Below are 18,972 nucleotides of genomic sequence, written 5' to 3'. Positions count from 1 at the left end.
ACTTTGACAAAATCATTTCTGCTTAGAATGTCAGGAAACCTGTAAAATAACAGGAGCAATTTGTGAAAAATGTGATAATAATAATTCTTGAAAAATAAAAAAAGATACGTTCTTATCATCAAATATTTTCATTCTATATTTTGTTACTTTTTGTGTATTTTTTGGGGTTTTGTTTTCGAGCAGTTTTTATTTCGTCCTCGGTTGGTTCAGTAACACACTCCGCCATTTTGTTTTTCTCTACTCACGGTATATAAGCTGATATCCGAGTCGTAGAGTAGCCAATCAGAGCGTGCAATTGCTCATATCCAGCAAATGTGGATAGAATAAACTATTGTACACCCATTTATGAACCAAGGAATAAGAGATCAGTAAGCATGGTCTATAATCATGATTGCGTGACTACGCAAAACTCATGGTACAGCTCCAAAGATGATGATGAAGAAACATTCGAATTGACAGAAGAAAAAAAAATCCTTCTTACATCAAGCCTGCTTTGAAGAATGTTTGTTTATACAGGCTGATTCCTGGACAAACTAATATGTAGGTAGTAATTTTCTTTGCTCGTAGATCTATCGTTAGAGGATCTTCGTAATAGCTACTGCATAACATGTAGCTATTATATGATTCAGTCATGATATTATTGGAATCCTCTCATATATCGTGACGAATATAAACATTTCATTTCCTCTTTAGTGAGAGCTTTATCTTATGCCGCTTTTCCACTACCAACGCGGCTGAGTTGGGCTGAGCCGTGCCGTGCTGAGTTGGGCTGAGTCGAGCTGAGTGGGGCTGTTGGAGTTGCATTTCGACTACAACCGCGCTGAACCGTGCTGGCTGGAAGTGGGTGGACACATTGGGTGGATTTAGCGAAAGTGGGTGGACGTCACGTGATGTCGTTAGGCGGCGCAAACAGTGACATCAGTGACCTTTTAAGCGGTAGTCTCACGACCCGGATAGTAAACAATAAACATGGAGGACATGGAGTCGTTAGTGTTGCTGGTCTTGGTGCTGTGGCTTGTTGTCACCGACAACGCCAACAGATACTGGCAAGAGCGTATAGATGAGGCGAGGCGCATAAGGCTTCAGAAATTCTCGTAATTCGTAATTCTTCTTCTTCCAGGTTTACAGATCCCAGTGTGCTCGCGGGGCGTGTGTGGGCATGTGAGGACACTCCTTCTCACCAATCAGTGCACAGGGGAGTGTCTCCTCACGCCCCTAGCCCCACTCGGCTCGGTTTGGCTCGCTTCAGCCCCACTCCAAAACCGTGCGAGTTTTGGGTGCTGAGCAGGGCTGAAGCGAGCTGAGTCGTGCTGTTCTGAGATAGTCGAAACGCGAGCCGTGTCGGGCTGAAGTGAGCTGAAGCGAGCTGAAGTGAGCTGAAAAAGGGTCGTGGAAAAGAGCCATTAGTCAGGGTCACAGTAGATCCCAGGAACACAGCATGGCAGAGGGGAACTGTCAGGGCCTTCTCAGCCTTCAGAGAAGGCCTAAACATATCAGCATTTCAAATGTTATATTTAACGTCTTTCATTCTTTAATCACTTTCATTCTCGTTATCTCATGATAATTGTTCTCTTCTAATTCTAATTTGGCCTCATTTTCTATCAAATTTGCTTCAGAAATGAAAGGGTTACTGTCCTGAAAACATTCAAATCGAGTTATCCAATGATATTTTTTGTTTGTTGTCTCTAGACTGAGAAAAGTTTAGAGCTGCTCACTCATTGGTTAGAACTTCATTGCCAGGACAGAAGGCCATGGCAGTGTATGTTTATGTAGGAAGTGACAGATTAATGAACCAGTCAGATTTTGATTTATAGTGGGAGGGACCGTGACTTGGTGCCGTCAGAGCAGCAATGAAGTCACCTTCCAGCCGGTGTAGGGTTCATCAGGAGTGTTAGCGAATGCTAATAAAACGGTCAAGCCAGTGCTATTGAGAGCTACAGGCTAACGACCGAGAAACTAAGATTTCTGTCTCCAGACTCTTCTTCCACGCTGCACGCTCGCTCCAGTATTTTTCACTCAAACTTAAGTATTCATTTCCCTGTGTAATTTACTCAGTTACTTTTAAAATCAGCATCGACAACTACACACAACAGCGCGACCTGGCAGCCTGCTGCTAATCCCTTACAAAATTCTTTGCCCTGTTGCTTTTTGGTGTGTCTGGCTAAGTTTTGGCTTAGCTCAAGTCCCAGCTCTAATAGTAAACTGTTCGCCACTGCGGCATGGTATGAGCCATGCACATTAGATTGGTCACCAGTCCATTACAGGGCATCATACACACACTCATTCACATCTCAAGGCAATTTTAGCGTAATCTCTTCACTGACCCGAGATCCCACTATAGATTAGCATATTGCAAACTAGGTAAATCCAGCAAGAGGCCAAGAGTAAGTGTTATGGTTTACAATAAAAGAAAAACAAGCTTGCCAAAAGGTACCTATGTGGAATTACACCAGTGATTCAGCTTTTTACGGAAAATATATATGGCTTCCATGAAGTGTCTTGTGTACAACTGGATTAGTTGGTTGTTCTGGAAAAGTTGGAAAAATAATTCCAATACGGGCGGCACGGTGGTGTAGTGGTTAGCGCTGTCGCCTCACAGCAAGAAGGTCCGGGTTCGAGCCCCGTGGCCGGCGAGGGCCTTTCTGTGCGGAGTTTGCATGTTCTCCCCGTGTCCATGTGGGTTTCCTCCGGGTGCTCCGGTTTCCCCCACAGTCCAAAGACATGCAGGTTAGGTTAACTGGTGACTCTAAATTGACCGTAGGTGTGAATGTGAGTGTGAATGGTTGTCTGTGTCTATGTGTCAGCCCTGTGATGACCTGGCGACTTGTCCAGGGTGTACCCCGCCTTTCGCCCGTAGTCAGCTGGGATAGGCTCCAACTTGGCTGCGACCCTGTCGAACAGGATAAAGCGGCTAGAGATAATGAGATGAGATGAGATAATTCCAAGACATTACAATATGTTTCTGAGAATGGTATTTCCAGGCAGTGTTGTAGTTGAGTCACTAAACCTCGATTCTGAGTCCAGTCTCGAGTCCCCAGTGTTCGAGTCTGAGTCAAGTCCAAGTCATGAAAAAAAAAAATTGAGTTGAGTCCACTATTGAGCTGAGTTGAGTCCACTATTGATCCAAGTCGAGTCCAAGAACAAGACTCCAACTGCACCATTTGACGGTGGCTGTTTCAGCGCCATTAACATCAGTTTGTTCCTGAACATGCCGTATGAACAGGTGAATGTGCTTCTCTTTATCAGGGAGTGTGAAGTATTCTGTCAGAGATGGTTGGGAGACGGATGTAAGTGCAGAAGGTGTGTGTTTATTAATACAAGTGAAGACAGGTCAACAATCCAGAACGGCAGGCAAAATCATAAAACAGTGAAACAGGCAATAGGTTGAGCAAGACACAAGCAGGCTATCGTAGGCTTGGCAGAATCAAAGACGAGAAACAGGAAATCAGGGCGCAGGAAACCAAACAAGGAAATAAGGCTCAGTAATGTGTCAGCAGTGCAACTCTATACTTCGCAAAGTAAGTATGTTTTCACAGTTTTTATATAGGCGTGCTGATTACGCCTTAATCCTGTGCAGGTGCGAGTCGTTTATGGCATGCGAGAGTCCACTTGGCATGTGCACTATCCGGAGCACACCCGAGAGTCTGTCTGATGCACGTGCCAGGGCGTGCAGGTGTGACACTCTTGCACGAAATTAGTACAGAAACTAATGTCGATATAAGTATCTTATGCCAAATTATTACAGCATGTTACAAAAAATAAAGAAAAAATCTGAGTCCTCGTCTCCAGTTTACGAGTCCGAATGCAGTTAATGCACAAGCCCAAGTCATCAGTGCTCAAGTCCAAGTCAAGTCACGAGTCCTTCAAATTAGAGCACGAGTCGGACTCAAGCACTACAAGCCTGTTTCCAGGTATCGTCAGTGCCCAACTCTATTGGTCCCAACAGAAACCAGTAGATGGTAATGAAGCAATGTTTTATTTATCCTCTGAATAAAATGTATTTGTATTAGTTTTCCATTTTTTTTTTTTATCTGGCTCGATCACCCAACCATTTTCCCTTGAAGCATTGCATGAATAAGGCAGCAGACTAATTACTACCTGAATGAATGTCATTGTTTACCAGTGCTGTTTTTGTGACTGATGCTTCACTCGAGGTGGCCATGTGGAACTAAAGCGGCGGTGTAGATTTACACAGCATGCATGTGCCACAGTAACACCACGGTGGACGGATAAACACATTTGTTAATAAACAGAGATTCGGAGAAGACAAGCCTTACATTCCATGGGAAGAGTATCATTCACTACTGAATTACTGATCCACGTTGTCAATATAAGGAAAAAAAATTCAACACCCAAATATAGAAGAAGAAGTAGTAGTATCAACGATAACATTCCTATAGTAAAACACAAGTGCAGTGTTGGACTTTTTTCATTAAACCTAACACGTCACTGAGATACAGCTGGAGTATCCATAACATACAAGTGTGTGAGAGTGTGTAGGTGTGTGTTTTGCAGTGTTGTGTGGTTTCTTGGTCGGAATGAAGTCCAGCTCCTCTGTGCTTTAGATTTCCTCCCTCACAATGCTGGAATAATGTTTCCACCAGTCCAGCGTTGTTTTCTGCAGCAAGGTCATATTTTGCAAATGTTTTAACTGCGATATCAATATTGGATACAGACAAAATTTGAACATGATGTTGAGTCACGTTTAAATTATGTATCGCTTATTAACTCATACGGCTGACAGGCGATGAACTTATGCCATCATGTGTCGTCTGTCGTCCGTTTGGTGCCATCCACATTTCAGGAAAATCGCTTCTTCTCTCTCAGTTCTTCACCGATTTTTCTTGGTTTTGGCAGGAAGGTAGTTCTACCTGGGGTGCATATACACTACCGTTCAAAAGTTTGGGGTCACTTTGAAATGTCCTTATTTTTGAAAGAAAAGCACTGTTCTTTTCAATGAAGATCACTTTAAACTGATCAGAAATACAGTCTATACATTGCTAATGTGGTAAATGACTATTCTAGCTGCAAATGTCTGGTTTTTGGTGCAATATCTCCATAGGTGTATGGAGGCCCATTTCCAGCAACTCTCACTCCAGTGTTCTAATGGTACAATGTGTTTGCTCATTGCCTCAGAAGGCTAATGGATGATTAGAAAACCCTTGTACAATCATGTTAGCACAGCTGAAAACAGTTGAGCTCTTTAGAGAAGCTATAAAACTGACCTTCCTTTGAGCAGATTGAGTTTCTGGAGCATCACATTTGTGGGGTCGATTTAATGCTCAAAATGGCCAGAAAAATGTCTTGACTATATTTTCTATTCATTTTACAACTTATGGTGGTAAATAAAAGTGTGACTTTTCATGGAAAACACAACATTGTCTGGGTGACCCCAAACTTTTGAACGGTAGTGTAGCACCCATCCAAATTTGCATAATTGCAATTAATAACGAAGATATGGAGTAATTAAGCCCTAATGAGCAGTTTCCACACAAATCGCTTCTTCTCCCTCAATTCTTCACCGATTTTGATTCTTTCTGGCATGAAGGTTACTGATTATGAAGGTACCTAGGCATGAAGGTACCTAGGGTGCATATAATGTCTACCCAGATTTGCTTAATTACAATTATTAATGAAGTTATGGACTAGTTAAGCCTTAATGAGCAGTTTAACAAAAATTGTTTCTTCTCAGTCAATTCTTCACCGTTTTGGATTCTTTCTGGCAAGTAGGCCAGTATTCCTAGGGTGTATATCGCTTCTATATATAGCTTGTATATAGCTTGCAACATTTATTGCGCAATGTGGCCCACTTTAGATCGTTCCTTCTGGACTAGACGAGGCCAGAGTGAACTACGCCATCATTGACGGTCTCGCTTTAGAAGTGTAAAAGTGACAGTTGGCTAGTGTTCATCTTAGGTCATGTTATTGTTTACTTATTGTTGATGATGGATGGATGAAATGCATACATGTCAACCTTTGGTCAATCAAACCTGTATAACCAACCTCCAAAATCCGTATTTCCCTTATAAAATCCGTATAAGATGCAAATTAAAATAATTTACCTAAAATTTGAATGATAATTAGCAATGATATATCCCAGTTACTTTTTATTCAATATTAATAACAATAAACCTTCAGAATGAATACAAAGTATTTTTCCAGTCTCACCTGTGAAAGGTAATCCCATGTGATCTCGTTTGGACGGTAAACCTGTTGGTACAGTTAAACGCAGCACATGAATGAGGCATCTTTATTCTCGGCTACTGTATACCAGAGACGGCTGAAGAATCTCCACTTTGCCCCATCCAATATGGCGGCAAGGATGACGTATGATTCTACGCAGAAGGCGGCGTCTATGTTTATATGTCTATGACTTCACGGTTGGCGGGATTCTCGCAATGCAGTGTGCGCATGATCAAAAGTGGAACGAAGTCTCGCTACCACAAGATAATGCGCGATTTCATAAGACTCTTTACTGGCTGTCTGTGGTGTACAGTACGTTTATCATTGTGGGAATTGATTATAGCTCTAAATAAATATTGAAGTTTTTTTAAAGAATCCGTATAACTTTATTTATACGCCCGTATACTACGTTTATTGAATCAAATCCGTATAAAATACGGACATTCCGTATAGGTTGACATGTATGGAAATGAAATGGCAAAAAAAACCAACAACATGATATTATGATACTTGAACCATATTTAATTTAACTGTCAAAAGTACCTGCAAAACAACAGTGAGGTGTTCAAAATACTTGTGGCACTGCCTAAAAGCAGAGCTCCTGATGAGTTTATGAGCAAAATATTTACAAGGGCACAAAATCAACCTGAAGAGAATAATAATATTATCGCACCATGAATGAACCATTGAATTGTGTCATGTCGTGTATTTCACGTCAATAAATCACTGCATTGCCTTGTGACAGTGAGACCAATTATGAGATAAACATCAAAGTTATGATACATATTTATTCCTTTCTTTGACGCCGCATGCTATGCACCAGAAACAACACCACGACATTTATTATGGTGTGACTCTGCTGGGTGCCTGGTGGACAGCAGTGAACCAGCACTTTCACTTTACACCATTACTATATAGTTACCACTGAATATTATTGGACGTAAAAACTAATCAACATCGATCGGCAGTAGGTCTAGATTATGTACAACTAAGGAAATATGCTCATAATTGCTATTGAACCATACAATAATTATGTTTACACGAGTGTGCAGAGGAAGAAATCATTCAGGGGAAAAAAAGCATACAATGCAGAGATACGTTGCCCACTATGGAAAAAAAAAAGTCGGCTAAAAATTTTCAGGGCAAAAAGCCTACTGGAAAACATCCTCCTTGACCAAATGCAGTGTATGAGCTCCGAAGGTTCGAGCTTGCAATCTTGATATTTCAAACTTGATGTCAGATAGTTGCCTGGTTCCAACTGTTAACAGTCCAACAAGCTAGTGGATTAATAAAACTGTTCTAACTCATTGTTTTTTACATGGAACTGTCGTGAATATTTTCTGTAAAATGTGTTAGTAAATAATCCCACATTATTTTTTTTTTAAAGCAAATTAAAATTAAGCGCAAGCTAAAAACCCATCTATCTTATGTAAATAAAGATACACATTTTGTTGTCTGGTGGTCAAGTGTTTATAAGATATTGTACATTGCCTTGCACTTCCAAGCAGGTTCCCTGTGGTGGTACACATTCGTCGTTCGGACATCATACGTTCGCAAAAGCCATCAAAAATCAGGTTGATGCATTACTGTATTCTCTTAAGTATGGAGCTCCGCTATCACTCAGCACTACATCCCATTATATATAAATAGATATGTGTATGTCTTGCAGTAAGTAAGGAATAAATCCCTTGGGATTGTGCTGTTATAGGATAATAATCAACGTCAAGGAGGAGTGATGTGGCGTGACATGAAGCTGAATTACTCTTAACAGCCCAAAGATGATTATCTCATCTCATCTCATTATCTCTAGCCGCTTTATCCTGTTCTACAGGGTCGCAGGCAAGCTGGAGCCTATCCCAGCTGACTACGTACAGGCGGGGTACACCCTGGACAAGTCGCCAGGTCATCACAGGGCTGACACATAGACACAGACAACCATTCACACTCACATTCACACCTACGGTCAATTTAGAGTCACCAGTTAACCTAACCTGCATGTCTTTGGACTGTGGGGGAAACCGGAGCACCCGGAGAAAACCCATGCGGACACGGGGAGAACATGCAAACTCCACACAGAAAGGCCCTCGCCGGCCGCGGGGCTCGAACCCAAACCTTCTTGCTGTGAGGCGACAGCGCTAACCACTACACCACCGTGCCACCCCTGCTATAATAATATTAATAATAATAAGAGGAAGAAGAAGCGGAAGTAGTAGTAGTAGTAGTACACAATTTTTTGGATTAGTCAGTCTGTACTGGTATTTTCTGCCATCTGTCAAGTCGCAACAAGGACCTCAGATAGACAGCACTTTCCGCAATATGTGTGCTGTTCCAAGCAGTGCTGACTTTTACAAGGTTTTAATATCATATTTAACCCTTTGGGGTTGAGCACTTCGCTGGCGAAGCTCGACAGGTTTAGAATGAGTAGGTCATGTATTTAGATAAATATCTTCACAAGTTTTTTTTTTTTTAATCATACAAGCATGATAAACATATTGACAGAAATGTTATACTTTACACTTTCCTATGTGCCCACTGCCAAATAATATTATAGTTTTAAAATTACCTAAATTAGATGAAACATAAAACTTGTCCCCTTCCTCGGTCACACTGGAGTCGGAGCACTGAGCGCCCACTTATGCATTCATAAAAATTTGTTCACATGGTAAAGGCATGATAATCACTTTCACTCTTTCGGTTTCGATTGGTTTCTCTTTCGTGGTGGGAACGCCCACTGTAAACAGGATAAAATCTGTCAGACATTGTTTAGGCTATTTGGAGGTAAAACTTGTTGCGAGATGGCACATGGTTTTTATGTGCTTCGGATGATTCAGGACAGCGATTCAATTTGTGATTCTTTTCATGATTCAGGACAGCGATTCAATTCAATCTTGAGAACTGCGACACTGATGATGAACGGTGCCTTTTATTTATTTATTTATTTTATTTATTTATTTTTACTTCGACTTGATCCAGCCAAAGATCAACTCGAGTAAGTGTAAATATTTCTTCTATTTATTATGAGCAGATCGGTTGATGTGCTTGCGCTGTAGTGCATACACAGGAAAAACGACTGAGCAGTTCTCATTGAATACCCCTCCCACTGCCAACCCTTTATCCCAAAACAATAGGAGATATATATATATATATATATATATATATATATATATATATATATATATATATATATATATATTATATATATATATATATATATATATATATATGAGTGATTCCACGCTTATGGGTACTGAAATGGGGACATGAACTTATTTTTAAAAATTCACCTAAAACCATTTCTTTTTTTTTACCATCAGGTCACAAAACATGTAATCTTTAATGAATGATATGTTAAAAGATAACTTTAATTTTCTGAGATGTAATAAAAACATATTTATATGCCAAAGTCAGAACGTAACAGAAGTGTTGTGGACATATATATTCTCAATTTTAACAATGTAGAATTACTTTTTGAAACATAGGAAGGTGATGTTTTAGCAAATATAATTAATAAACATGTGTAGTAGAATAAACATACACATTCTTTCAATAAGATTAACATGGTATATAGCTAGATTGTAATTAATTTGTAACAGACGCGAGATGGACAATCGTAACAGAAGTAATGTAACAGACATCATTTTGGAACTCATAGGCTTGACTTTGGCATATAAATGTTTTTATTACATCTCAGAAAATTAAAGTTATCTTTTAACATATCATTCATTAAAGATTACATGTTTTGTGACCTGATGGTAAAAAAAAGAAATGGTTTTAGGTGAATAAGTTCATGTCCCCATAAGCGTGGAATCACTCATATATATATATATATATATATATATATATATATATATATTTTTTTTTTTATTTATTTTTTTTTTTTGGTGGCCAGTTAATTGTCCAAATCAGTGGAGCAAATTTAAGTTATTGTGCTTGATACATTCCTAAGACTGAACCTTAAAGGAACAGTCCACCGTACTTCCATAATGAAATATGCTCTTATCTGAATTGAGACGAGCTGCTCCGTACCTCTCCGAGCTTTGCGCGACCTCCCAGTCAGTCAGACGCAGTCAGACGTGCTGTCACTCCTGTTAGCAATGTAGCTAGGCTCAGTATGGCCAATGGTATTTTTGGGGGCTGTAGTTAGATGCGACCAAACTCTTCCGCGTTTTTCCTGTTTACATAGGTTTGACCAGTGACATGAAACAAGTTCAGTTACACAAATTGAAACGTGGCGATTTTCTATGCTATGGAAAGTCCGCACTATAATGACAGGCGTACTAACACCTTCTGCGCGCTTCGGCAGCACATTGATATCTGAGCTCCGTATCAATCTGGTCCTCTGGTAACCACAAGAGTTTGACTCCCCACTCACATCTGTATTGCAGTGTGCCTTGCCAGACAGCAGTAGGTACCATTTTTATCCCCTGCTGGCCGAAAGGCCCGATATTGTGGTGATGTCTGTCCGTCTGTGATGCCTTGGCTGGCCACCACGTCATCACGCAAGTTCTCATGGCGCTTGCCTTGAACTTTCAGGATGCTTTCTCCCCATTCAAACTGCCTCGTGGATTACTACCTGATAAAGACATTACAGCGGACTGTCGCGTGAGTTTACACTGTTTATATGTTGCGTTTCATGTGCAGTATTATCTTAACTTGGGTGCACACGGTTAAGTTTGCTGTCGAACATTTTACATGTCTTAAACTCCGCGAAACGCCGACATAAACATTCCAGAGACACTGTAGCCACGATATGTTTATTTCATTATTCTCGCGTGTAAACTTTCTTGCCAGTGTAATCAACATGTTTTAAAGCTATAAGAGTTTGCTAATGTCTATAAAATGTGCGATAACCAACTTACCAGTGCCGTAGCGTTTCCTCACTCTTGTAAAAGAGTCCGCACGGTCACTGTTGAGTTGATATACTGGTGTTCTCAGGTTAGGCGCGTTCAGGAATGCACGAGTACTGCGCATACTTAATTATGGTATGTTCCAATTTGTGTTATCTTGTGTTTCAAGCTTATTTATGGTTTGATTATGATTTTAGTACATGTACTATTGGTTTCTATGCTAGCACATTTGATTTGTATTTCAGTATTTTGTCGTATTTATTTTCTTTTGCCTATTTCAGTGCTCCACTGTCAGTTTACCCCCCATGTAATTTGTAACAGTGGTATGATCCATTGGGGGAACGAGTACTTGAACTCTGTTAAAAGAGTTACCTGGGTCAGTCTAGGGGGGCCAGCGATGAGTGCGGACCTGTGAGTGGTAGGCCTTGTTAACTCAGTGTCTGAGTGATTTTGTATTCGCTATTGCTGTAGTTAGCTAGCTTTATTTCCAGTATTATTTTTTGCCTTTTTTTTGACCATCGTGTCATTATTTATTTTCAGGGTTTTTTTTGGTTCACTGTAAATATGCTGCACGGTTTTGGGAGCTGTTATTAGTTAAAAATAAATTGAACCATCCTTTGCGTACATCATCCTTCTCCTGACTCCTCATTGGTTACATGAGGAGTCCTTGCCTCCCACGGTTACCTGTCTTTACACCGTCCGTCCCAGGAAGGGTACTCACCTTCTGAAATCAACTCCTCTCACAATTTGAGGAGGAATTTCACAAAACTTAACAGGATTCTTTGTTATACGTTGGCAACAGGCATATTGCAGTTTCATTCAATTCAATCGCATTTTACCAGAGTTATGCCCCTTGATTACCAAACTTGTACTTTGACAATTTCATGAGGGTGTATTAAGCACTTACAGCATAGATTTAGGTGGGGTTTACATTAGACCGTATCAGCGGGTCATCAGCTTAACGTTTTTAAAACGATTAGTGTGCACACAGCAACGCCAATACACGATTCGCGTGCACACAGCAACGCCAATACACGGATACGCTCGGCTCCGCAGGCATCCTGCGCTCCAAATCACTCCGCCCTGAACAGCGAGTGCCCTCTGGAGGGTGCGCACTCTGGCCCTGCGCAGCTCACAGAGTGTGCAAGTGGAGTGCACGAGCAGTGATTCGGGACTGAGCCGCTGTGTGTGTGATCTCAGTGCATGTTGGGCATGCGCGTCACTTACCACTTGCAAGTGGAAGGATGGCAAGCCTAAAGACAATCATAACTACACAATGGGCAGTATTTGCATCAGTATTTGCAGTATTTTCATACTTTTATACTCTTTAATGAAAGGTGATACAAGGCGGAAGTCCGCGCCGTTTTTCAGCAGTCGTGTCACATGACCAACGCCAGCGAATCAGGAAGGTGGATGTCACAGTGACGTTGTCCAATGACGACGCCAGCTAGAGCTCAGCACAGCATATCTGCGTATCTGCGTATTCTTAATGTTTACACAGCACCCGACCAGACACGATCTGGATTGGATATGTGGACCCTGGCGGATTCCCGTTTCCCGGCGTTTTAATGTAAACGGACAGTGCATCCGCGAAGAAAACGAGACAGATACGGTCTAATGTAAACTTGGCCATAGTTGCCAGCGGGGGATATTGTGCTTTTAGAGCACTCTTGTTACAATGGTCTTTGGTATGACCTGACCGTGAGTAGAAATCACGTTCTCCTGATCAAGAGGCAGACACAATAACCACTAGGCCAACTTGCAGGACAAGCTGTTGCTGTAGAAATTATGATTTGCATTACAGATGGAACTAATGTCTGAGCTGCTGCTGTTGCAGAAAATTAATCAGCACCTTTTTTTAACATATGGAGAGGTATAATATAATATTCCAGATAGAAGTAGGGTTTCTTAAAAAACCTGAGGTTTTAGCCAGTTTACCTTAAATATATTATATGGACACAAGTGTTTTACTGGGAAACAGGCTACTCATATTTTTCATATAAGCTATATTTAGGACGTCGATAACGACAACCATGACATAAATCTCTTTATTTTTTTCGCGGTCCAAATCCTGCGCTCTGATTGGCTGGCGAGTGGCTCCGTATCCTATGGTACAGACCCCAGTTACGGACCGCTGGCGAGTCGCTCGTTCACAACAGCAACAAACATTGTAACAATTTTTGTCAACATTTGTCTTTTTTTTGATAAGATTTATTTATAAGATTATCAAAAATCTTATACATTTTTGCCAGCATTTCTCAGGAGAATTGCATTAATTTTACAGCATGGATAGCAATAACGACAGTCTTCACAGCGAAAGCGAGTTTTACTACCCTGAAGAAGAAGAAGAAATAAAAGAAAACATTTCAGGAGAAAGCTAAAAACCTCTAACTTGCTAACGCCGAGCAAAAACATGGCTGAATCCCAAATGACTCATCTCATTATCTGTAGCCACTTTATCCTGTTCTACAAGGTCGCAGGCAAGCTGGAGCCTATCCCAGCTGACTACAGGTGAAAGGCGGGGTACACCCTGGACAAGTCGCCAGGTCATCACAGGGCTGACACATAGACACAGACAACCGTTCACACTCACACCTACGGTCAATTTAGAGTCACCAGTTAACCTAACCTGCATGTCTTTGGACTGTGGGGGAAACCGGAGCACCCGGAGGAAACCCATGCGGACAACATGCAAACTCCGCACAGAAAGGCCCTCGCCGGCCACGGGGCTCGAACCCAGACCTTCTTGCTGTGAGGTGACAGCGCTAACCACTACACCACCATGCCGCCCCGAATGACTCAGTTTTGTATAAATAGGGGACTACATAGGTGGCAAAATGTATTTTTTTTCCTGCCATGGAAGTGTACTTGTATACCGAGGAGAAAGCCATTTGCATTACAGCTGTGAATGAGGATTCAAAATGGCGGCTCGCCTCGGTTTTCCCTTTCAGGCCCGCTCATTTTCTGTTAGAATTTGGTAAAAAAAAAAAAAAAATTTATTATTTACCAGCTTAAGGTTGGTCCGTATGGTGAAATACCGTGACCTCGGCCCACAGGGCCTCGCTCAGTACTTTCAAGACCTCGGTCACACTATTTCACAATACGGACCTCCCAGCTAGTAAATAACACATATATATATATATATATATATATATATATATATATATATATATATATATATATATATATATGTGTGTCACTTGTGAGGAAATCAATGAGTTGTTTTGATAAATTTGGGTCCATTTTTTTTTTTTTAAATCAACACTGTCTGACCAGTCAGATTGAAGAATAAAAAATTTTAAAAAAATTTGGCGTGGTCAAATTTTAATCACCAGAGATTGATTTGTGAAATGAAGTGAAGTGGAATCCAGTCAGGGTCAAAGGACTTGCTTTTGTATATCCTGTGTATCACGAAAGCTTTAAACAGCATATGAAAAGTGTAGAAAGCCGAAAGTAGAATAAACACACTGCACGGTGCAGTACGCTAATGACATACAGCTACAGCAGCATGAGAACAAATACGCATACTTGTGTAATGCTGAGAAGACTGACCGTGCGAGAGGTTTCATAAGGATGTGTGTGTGTGTGTGTGTGTGTGTGTGTGTGTGTGTGTGTGTGTGTGTGAGACCATAACAATAAGGGCAGCATATTTTTCCTTTTCTGCCGAATGTTTTCACACATTTAATAAGTATTTCAGCCAAGCCTGGAGCCTGTTCCGACCCCCAGATTAATGTCACGCACAAGAACTCGACTGATAAACTCATTCTCACTTCATCAAAAGTAATGTACACTTCAGTGAAATAGCCTGAGACATTATTGCTCTGCTCACTCTGCACGTTCAGGGGCAGCGTTTGTGTCCTGAAGCGATATTCAGCACGTACAATAATGTTCTTATGGACTTTTCAAAGTGTCAGTGCACATAAATGTCATATTCCCTTTAAACTTAGCATAAAGAGGAACAGTTCAGTTCCCTTTTACTGCACATGTAGGTGATCAGTCCAGTATGCATGTAACGATTCACGATTCCAGTTCACGATTCATGATATTATTTCTTCTTGTAGCAAGTGTGTATGTGTGTGTGTGTGTGTGTGTGTGTGCATATATCTGAGGATTTGGGCTTGTATGAATAGTTGAGACATTCGAGAAGCAGATGTCAGACATCAAACATGTCTCGGTAATCAACTAAACCTGGGATGAGTGGTTGAATTGTTTACTTCTTTGCTGAATCATTTGCTTTAAGTCTGAATCATGCTGACCATCATTTTGAGGGAGCATTATTTAAATATGTCTTTGTTTGCCAAGCAAATTGTGTTCACATAGGAGTATACTTAAAAAAACCCAAAATGGCAAGGAAACGGGTTTCTCAGACTGCTTTTCCAGAAATACAATCATAATATCATAAATTGTTAAAAAAAAGGGCAAGGTTAGGTAATTAGGGTGACGTGAAATATTGTCTTCCTAGCGCAGACGGCACCTCGACACCATCTTACCATCTGCTGTGTGCTGGCTGGGACATATACACACACAGACGCCTCTGTGTTTATTATCTCTGTCCTTTAATCCACAGTCAACACTCTCTCTCTCTCTCTCTCTCTCTCTCTCTCTCTCTCCTCCATTCTTTCCCTCGCTTTTCCCCCTGCTGTAGTTCCTGCTGTTGTTTAGCGTCACTGCAGACACTGCTCCGCCCCGGTGTAAACAGATCGATACTTCATGTGTGTTGAGAGAGAGAGAGAGAGAGAGAGAGAGAGAGAAGGCTTTTTTCTTTTTTCTTTTTTTTTTTCAGATCTGCACAGTATGTGCAGCCAAACTATTTGCCGCTTGGCCGGTGAGCTGGATCTCAGAACTGGACCTGTTTAATGGCGAGCCTGGGAGTCTTTCGTTTGGAAGCCTGTGTAGCGGAGCCTCCATCATGAATGACGGGGCAGGCTTTTGTTTTGGACTGAGATGTCAGTTTAGCTTTTTGTTCTTTTTGTGTTTTCTGTAAGGGAAATGAATTAGTTTTTAGTCCAATGTTAATTCATTTATCACTGAGTGAGAAGCTAAGCTACACTCTCAACCCTTGAGTAGGGTTCTAACTAGACCAAAATATCAGCGTAGTTGCACCAGTCATAACAGCCAGGGGTTCTACATGCTCCGAGATGCATTCTAGTTCATTTCCTGGCACCTGTAGGCCTCCCTGAAAGTCACTCTTTTTTGGTAATATTAATGAGAATTTTTTTTTTCTTCAAAAGTTGCTGTGATTGTTTTTGATTGAAGACTTATTATAATTAATATTTAAATAATGTTGGCTGGCGTTGAGTGGTATATCAGATATATTCCATTCAGCTAGCATGATATTGAACGAGTCAAATACAAGTAGCTGAATGGAATATATCTGATATACCACGAAAAAAAGACATTATTATTATTATTATTATTATTATTATTATTATTATACATGCACATTCAGTGGAACAATTATAGATTTTACAAAAAGTTAAGAACGGGGGGTAACTTACCAATATTGAATGCTGATTCTGATCGAATGTCATTCAATGTTCTGTCAATCCAATGTACTGTACATAGTCAAAGTTGTAACAATAAAAATGGTACAAGTCCAAAAAGCCTGAACAACAACCCAACTTATATACAAGCTATATCCAGGTCGACAGTTCAAGTTCAAAGTTACTTTTGGTGGTAGTTAATTGTTACATTGCAGTTGTTCGAAACAAAAGGGCTTTGCTGAGTGAAGTCCACGAGTGAAGTCCTCTTGTAAAAGTCTCCGTCACTTTTCCTCACCTCCAAGGAGAACTTTGACAAAATTTCCACGATTGTTCTCTTTTCCAGTTTTTCAATGTCCGTTGGTATGTTTTTCTCTTGTAACTATGCGTGAAGAATATCCAGTGAAGTTTTGGTAGCCTTTCAGGTGTTGAGCGTGTCTTTCTCTTTAAATCTTCTGCTTTTAATGAAGCAAACTTCACGGTCATGTTTGTGAACAGACTCACAGTCACTCGCTAGGGCAAAAGTTTTACATCTCCGACGTGTTTCTTTTCCAGTTTTTTCTATGTCCGTTGGTATGTTTTTCTCTTGTAAATATGCATGAAGAATATATAACGAAGTTTTGGTAGCCATTCGGGTGTTCAGCGCATCTTTAGTTTCAGTTTTCAGTTTATTTATTTAGTGCTTAATCCTAGCACTGGATTAGCCTTGTCTTCTCTCTTCCCCAGCCGACAAAGAAATGACTGTGTGCATGCTTAGCAGAAAGGTTTTGTCATTGGATCTTTGCATGAGCTCCGACGTGTGACGTCGTGTTATCTTGAATATTATAACAGTATTGTACGCTTGTTCTCCATTGGGGAGAGTGGCGTAATACACGGCGGATAAGCGATATGATAACAATATTGCGTGCCATCAATAAACCCACTAGAAGGGAATAGAATACATTTTTATTCCATGGAAAAAGTGGCCCGTATGTATAATAATCAACTATATTGGTTACATATTTATGGCATCAGAATAAAACAACCAGGTGACGTTCACCAAGTATAAGATTTATTTTCAGCTTCAGCCATTCAATTACAATATATGACCCTCCAGATCTAACTCATATCATCCTTTCCGCTACTGACCATTACTCTGACGGTCTCAATGCACCATGTTGCGTCATAAAAAAAATTACGTGCATGGTGCATCAGCACCTCTTAACACGGATGGCACTTTACCACAAACACAGCATAAGGAAGGAGGTAAACCAGACTAGCATGACCAGTAACGATATCCACACAGAACTACTCAGGTAGCAATGCGCTGGACGGGGAGTGAAGGATGTCCGAACGTAGAACATTCGCATGGTGGCGTGCTGTCACCGCTACGTGGGGATAACAAGAGAAAATTAAACAAAAGACCACATTTTCAAGGTCGACAAGTCTTTTTATTCATGTAGCGGCAACTTTTACAGGCGTGTCGGCAGTATTGTGGGCGTAGCTCTAAGGAAACATTGCGTATCGGCCCGATATGCTGAAAAGGCCTAGTTAGAACCCTGTTGAGGATGTGCTGTTATAGGAAAGTAATCAATGGCAAGGTGACGAGTTGCGGCATGACACAAATCGTTACTGTTACTACCATGAAGTTGATTATTTTTCCATAATAAAACGTCCCAAAGTGTTTTCTTCTTTTTATACCACAGCAATTTGCCAATGATTACGTTTTTTAATTAATAAAAGAACAATTTTTTTTATCCATTTCTATTTACATTTCATATTGAACTTCCACAGAAGAAGTTAGTTCCCATTCTCGCGTACATTATAACGGCGATAAATAGTGAGTGATTGATTCCAGCTCTATTTATTCTCTTCCTCTTGAAGACTTCCCTGTGGTGGAAAAACACCAACACTGGTGACTCCTTCCATAAATATTAAAGTTCATAATATCTTTGTTAAATAACATGTTTATTTATTTATTTATTTATTTATTATTAGTCTTGGATTACGTGACGCGTCCACCGTACAGGATCCTATGAATGAGCCATTGCTATAGAAACGATAACGAATCAGATTTGAGAATGGAACAGTGTTGTGGTGTAACTTCAAAATAATATCTGATGCTTAGAGATTACAAAAAGTATATTTATTAATTTATTCCTTTATTTATTTACCAATTTGAACTCAGCAACCTTGCTCAACCCCGGAAAGATGAGGGCTGATTGAAACAACATGGAAGAAGGGGGGAAACATACAAATATTCAGAGATCATCAAATAGTAGTGAGGAAAAATAAAAAAATGCAGCATAATCCCCGGCATTAAGGAGTATTTCATGCATCATGGGTCTGAACAGAAAAACAGGATAGAAAAGCTTTCCAGATCTAAAGGAAATGCTGTAGCTCTGAGGTCAGAACACATGCAACATCTTAGCTCGAATATATTATATGAAATATTGTGTACTTTGGAAGTGTTGAAAATTATC

The 18,972-nt window shown here is 40.4% G+C and overlaps 1 protein-coding gene across 2 annotated transcripts in view; it reads left to right on the top strand.

The window, feature by feature from the left end:
• The window catches only part of LOC132882081 (zinc fingers and homeoboxes protein 2-like), a 95,641-nt gene that overhangs the window by 42,469 nt on the left and 34,200 nt on the right, over positions 1-18,972 (top strand). The window contains exon 1 of one of the 2 annotated variants that reach the window (XM_060915310.1): positions 3,447-3,518. The exons of the other annotated variant lie outside the window; for it this stretch is intronic. The gene's annotated coding sequence lies outside the window, so the exon portion shown is untranslated. Of the gene's footprint in view, positions 1-3,446; positions 3,519-18,972 lie in introns of those variants that run through there. 2 annotated transcript variants of the gene reach the window in all.

This window comes from Neoarius graeffei, chromosome 2 (genome assembly GCF_027579695.1).
Source record: "Neoarius graeffei isolate fNeoGra1 chromosome 2, fNeoGra1.pri, whole genome shotgun sequence".
Classification (NCBI taxonomy): Eukaryota; Metazoa; Chordata; class Actinopteri; order Siluriformes; family Ariidae; genus Neoarius; species Neoarius graeffei.
Note: the sequence above shows the minus strand (reverse complement) of the source record. Positions and strands in the feature narration are given on the sequence as shown.